This window comes from Peromyscus eremicus, chromosome 9 (genome assembly GCF_949786415.1).
Source record: "Peromyscus eremicus chromosome 9, PerEre_H2_v1, whole genome shotgun sequence".
Lineage (NCBI taxonomy): Eukaryota > Metazoa > Chordata > Mammalia > Rodentia > Cricetidae > Peromyscus > Peromyscus eremicus.
The window spans coordinates 10,361,478-10,367,578 of record NC_081425.1 but is presented as its reverse complement, the minus strand read 5'-3'; positions in this window follow the sequence as shown (position 1 = coordinate 10,367,578).

Here is a 6,101-nt window from a genome sequence, read left to right as displayed (position 1 = left end):
GCAGCTTTCCTTGGTGGGTATCCCACAACTCTGGCATCTTTAACACATCATGGGGTCTCCAAGGCAGTCCAGGTTTCAACTTTACAGCTTTACTAAATAGCCTTTCTGACCCTCCATTCAAGGATACTGCTGACACATGCCTGGCCTCAGCAGCTTTATTCCATAACTCCTTTCTTATACCCTTAACTCTATAGCCAGAACCACATGGCCAAAGCTTCCAAGTTCTGCTGCTTACTGGGGCTGGAACACGGCCTGCTTGTTCAATTACATCTTCACCAGCATTCTTTTTTTCGCTGCCTAAGCTAGGCTGTTCTGAAACTCGCTCTTTAGACCAGGCTGGCCTCAAAGTCAGAGATTCACCACCCTCTGCCTTCCCAGTGCTGGGATTAAAAGTGTGCCCCACCAAACCTGGTTCTAAGCTTTTTTTCGGTTCCCTTTCACAAGTTGGAAATTTAGCTGGGTGGGATCTTGCCCTGAGGTAACCACTCCATGTATTCCATTTCTTAATCGGTTTATCTCCTTGAAGAAAGGATTTAGCTCCATTCTACTTTCTGGTGCCCTTTTTGTCCTCCAATATTTTTCCTTGCTCAGCTTGCTCCTCTTTATTCTACATTGTTATTAGAGTTACCATTAACATCCACACACAACAGAGTCTATACTAGGCTCTTTTGAGATTTCCTCTGCCAATGGAATTAATTCAAAACTCTTCACTTTAGCCTCAGGCAAACTCTTCCAATAAGGGCAAAAGGCAGCCACTCACTTCTTCAAATTATCACAAGAACAATCTCTAGGCAACATACTAAAATTCTGCTCTTCTGAAACCTCTTGATTCAGCCATGGATAATTCATCAAGTCACCATCAGCACCACCATCTTCCATGCTTCTACTAGTATGGTCCATTAAGTGGTGCTAAAAGCATTCCACTGCTTTCCTAACCCAAAGTACCAAAGTCCATATTTCTCCAAACAATGTCATGGCCAGGCCCTGGTATCATCTTCTGTCTTAGTTAGGTATAGGCAGAGTTTTCTTGTCCCAACCACCTGCTCTGAAATAACAGACACAGAGATGCAACATTAATGTCAAATGCTCAGGTGATAGCTCAGGCTTGTTACTAGCTAATGTTACACTGAAATTAACCCATATTTATCTATGCTTTGCCACATGATTTTGTACCTTTTCTCAGTACAGCATGCCTATCTTGCTGCATCTCCCAGTGACTCACTCTGTTCCTCTTTATCCCAGTATCCCCAGTTTGATTGTTCTGCTTAACTTTATCCTGCCTTGCTGTAGGCCAATCAGCTCCTTTATTAACTAATGAGAATAATACATATTCAGTGTACAGACAGATCATTCCATAGCAGTTATGGTTTTTATTTCTGTGAAGAGACACCATGACCACAACAACTCTTTTAAAGAAAACATTTAATTGGGGTGGCTCATTTACAGTTTCAGATGGTCAGTCCTTTATCATCATGGTGGCAATCGTGGTAGCATGCACGCAGACATGGTTCAGGAGCTCAGAGTGCTACATCTTACAGGCAACAGGACACTGACACAGTGAGTATATAAAACCTCAAAACTTGTACTCACAGTGACACACTTCCTCCAACAAGGCCACACCTCCTAATAGTGCCACTCCATTTGGGGGTCATTTTCTTTCAAACCACCACAGAGGGCAACAAAAGAATATCCAAGAGCAGTCCGGGGCGGGGGGGCAGGGGGCAAAATAGAGAGTGTAGCAGAAACCAGAGGCCTCAAACTACACCAATGACTCTTTGCAATGAACATTTGCAAGTAAAGATATATGGATGAAAGGGTTCACTGTGTGATTCACTGTGTCACACTACAGCTTCCATGATGAGATTGATTTTTTCCTTGTTTTTTCTTTTTTTCTTTTAATTTTTATTTTCCTTTATTGGGTGGGGTTTGCAAGGGCAGAGGGCACATACAGAGAGATGGAGAAAGGAATGGGACTGAGATACACGATGTAAAAGATAAAGAATAAATAAAAAGAAAGTAAAAAAAATTCTGAAATGATGAAATAATTTTATCATGATAACAATGTGTTTTTCAGAGGTGTTACTTTGTTACAAATCAGAATTTACACTTAATACATGCTTGTTTTGATTTTCCTCCCTTCAGACTTGTGTGAGTAATGTAGTATCATCACTTTCTAGTTTCATATATATTTTTATATAATTCTACATATTTTAAATCATGCCAACATTACTTGTAAAATACAATATAGTGGAAATAGTATGGTACTAGTCCCAATTTTGTTTTCTTTTTGGAATAATATTAAGGAAAATTGTATACATTCATCCTAGGTACAATTTTAAAAATTTATATATAGCAGGTTCATTGTGCAGGTACATCATCTAATATGAAATGAAGAATACCTGTGAGCTAATATTCAATATAGTAAAAAAGTACATAGCACAATAAAAAAGTACAGCAAAGAAACATGGAACAATGGTTAGTGTGTGTGTGTGTGTGTGTGTGTGTGTGTGTGTGTGTGTGCATACATGGATTGAGAAAACATACTGTATTGTAAAATTGACATTAAAGCAAATTGATACCATCCCTCAGAGACTAAAGTAGCACAGATATCCATTACTTTCAACTACATACAATTGTCTTTCTTTGCAAATTTTATGGTGAAGAATTTTTGTAATTCCCCAGAGCTTGCAGTCTTTCCTTCCTGGCTCATTTGTGAGCAGAAAGTCTGTATGTTACATAGTTACATCATAGTCATAGGTAAGTTCAAACCTGAATTTAGCATGAAATCACACTGACATCATGAAGTATTGTCATAAAAAAATGTGAGACTGTATAAGAGAAACAGAGGTTTTATTAGAGGCCAGAAGAGTAGCTTTTCATTTGATAAAAATATAAGGGCAGAAAAAAGATATAGTACTAGTTTGGAGAACTGACTCTTTTTAAGGTGACTATGAAAAATATCCATATGCGTTGTGCCTGAGAGTTTCTTAATGGTCAGCTCAGACTGACTGAGCTTTATGAAAATAAAGTGTCTTATAGAAAGCAGGCTCCTCAATGCTCTTTCCCTAGAGCATTTATTTTTGAAAACTCATACTTGCAAATTCTTTCTCTGTCCTTTTGAAACATCTGCATGTTTCCCTTACCTCATAGGAGAGTTAAAATCCAAGAGATGTCTTTCTCAAAGACTGATAACCATTTACTGGAAATATAAATGTTGAAAGAAACAGTATCTCTGTGTGTGTGTGTGTGAGAATTAGACTAATACAATACTGAGTATTTTGTCTCGAACTGTTGAGTTATTTCCTATCATGAAGATGGGAGGAAGTAGATTCTCATAGGAGAAAGTCAATTGGCACAGACAGGAAACGAACCAATGACCCCACTCCATTTATTATAACTTCTTCACCTTTTGTTTTCAAAGAGTCTGTGTTGAATGAAGTGTCCCTTGACCATTTAGTGTGTAATTTTCACACTGACAATTGCTTCTCTTCTTTTCATTCTTCTAGAAAACTGCAGTTCCCCAAAAGGGGAATGCATAAATGCCTTTGTGCCAGTGGAGATCTTGATTGCTTTCTTTAGATATAGGGAATTTCCTTAAGCAATGTTCCTTGAAAACATGATGACGTCCTGATAGAAAATAGTGATAAGTAGATTTCGGCAATTGACTAGAGAAGAGGCGCATTATCTCCTAGCAGTCAGAATGTGTCTTAGAGTAAGAAACTCATATGACAGTCTCTGCTTCCATGTTACTGTATGGCATCTCTCTCCAGATGCTGACAAGTAATATTTGAGAAATTGTGTAAGCAGGTGTTGACTGACTGTTAATGAAGCTGCTTCCATGAGCCGCAAATATGTGCAATTCTCATTTCCTTATGAGCACAGCTTCATAATCACAAGAATCTTAGTGACCCATATTGCAAGATGCACCAAAGCTGCTGCTCTCTTAAATAATGCTGCATTATCTATCCAGGCAGTTGGAAACTGACTGCTTCATTAGCAAGTCAATGTACTTCCAAGCTTCCTACTGATGCTCTGATGTTTCCATCAGTGCGAATTGTTCTCTAATTGGAACTGGCATTCGCTGTTTAAATGCTATAAAGTGGAATATAACCAGGTAAATCAATAGATACCCTTAGAAATTATGTAAATTTGCAAATATATGTGTCTTTTATGCATCTTTTCCTTAGTCAAGAATATTCAACTTGGAAATTAAGCAAATTGGAATGGTTTAATTATTCCATTTGCTTTGAAGAACTAGAAAGAGACAATGCCTCAAACAATAATGTTCAATTATTAAGAATGATGCGGTTAGAATCACTACAAGAAATTGGTTTCAGCATCTAGTACTTTTTAAAAAAAATTTTGAAACAAATATATTTTCTTTGATTTTCAGGCTTTGATGCTTTTTCAAAAGGAGAACTTGTTCTATTGCATCTGATAAATTTTATTATGGGAATAGGTCACTCTTCATATCATTTGACTTTACTAATTTCTTTTAGCATTTCTTAATTTTTGTCTTTGAGTGTTCTTGTATTAGGAATTTTCTCCCAAGTAGTCCATTCCATCTTAGAGGTAAGCATGTTAATACTAAGTGTGCTCTAAAAAGAGGTGACAGACACATTGTCATGCTGTGAAGCTCTTTAGGACATGAGATGGTCCAAAGGAAGGCTTCTTAAGAATCTGGAAGCCAAAAGCTTAGAACCCTTAGGAGGTCTATTCCTATCCTTCTTTGAGCCTATAAAAGCAATAAGAACAGCTGAGAGGTATTCTCAAAAAGCTTCCTGCAGGAGGTTTCCATTAAGCTCCCTGCCAGGAGACAGATCAGCCAAGCATCTAGGACAGGCTAGGGACAAATTAGGGAGCAGCCTACATGTGTGGAGTGAGATCCAGTTGTCTTGCTTTTGTGAGTTGACACCCTTGTGGTCCTGACATTGGATAATATAGCTGTCTGATCTTGCAGGCCACCCCCAAGAAACTTGCTGTTTTACAAACTGGACATTGGTGGTATCCTTTAAAAACAAACTCTATTTATTTTTTATTCAAATTTTTCTTATTTATTTTATATATCAACTACAATTTCCCCTCCTTCCTCTCATCCCACTCCCTCCCCCCACCTCCTTCCTTCCCTCTCCCTCATCCACTCCTCAGAAAGGGTAAGGTCTCCCATGGGAGTCAACAAAGCGTGGCATGCCAAGTTGAGGTAGGACCAAGCTCCTCCCCACTGCATCAAGAGTGAAGGAGGCATCCCACCATAGAGAATTATAGCTAGAAGTTTCTTCTTTCCTGCGTAGGCCCTGCTGTTCCGTGGCCTGCTTATACAATAATCACACAGAGGCGTAATATTATTTATAACTGTGGTGATATTGTGTTCCCCAAAATATTGTGCACCCTAATAAACTCATCAGGGGTCAGAGAACAGAACAGCCACTAGATATAGAGGCCAGAAAATGGTGGCACACATGCCTTTAATCCTATCAGTTGGGAGGCAGAGATCCATCTGGATCTCTGTGAGTTTAAAGCCACACTGGAAACAGCCAGGCATGGTGACTCACGACTTTAATCCCAGGAAGTGATGGCAGAAAGCAGAAAGGTATTTAAGGCATGAAAACCAGGAACTAGCTGGTTAAACTTTCAGGCTTTCAAAAAGCAGTTCAGCTGAGATTCATTTTGGATGAAGACTCAGAGGCTTCCAATCTGAGGAAACAGGATCAGCTGAGGAACTGGCGAGGTGAGGAAGCTGTGGCCTGTTCTGTCTCTCTGATCTTCCAGCATTCGCCCCAATACCTGGCTCCAGGTTTGTTTTTATTAATAAGAACTTGTAAGATTCATGCTACATAACTGCTTGGCCATTAGCTCAGGCCTACCACTGACTCTTACATTTAAACTCAGTCCATTTCTGTTAATCTATATGTTGCCACATGTTCTGTGGCTTTACCTGCGTGTCATTACATGTTGCTCACTGGATGGCGGGCTGGCATCTCCCCTTGCCTTCTTCCTGCCTTTCCTTTTGAATTTCCCGCCTGCTTCTAAGCTGCCTTGCCATAGGCCAAACGGCTTTATTTATCAACCAATCAGAGAAACACATATTCACAATGTACTGA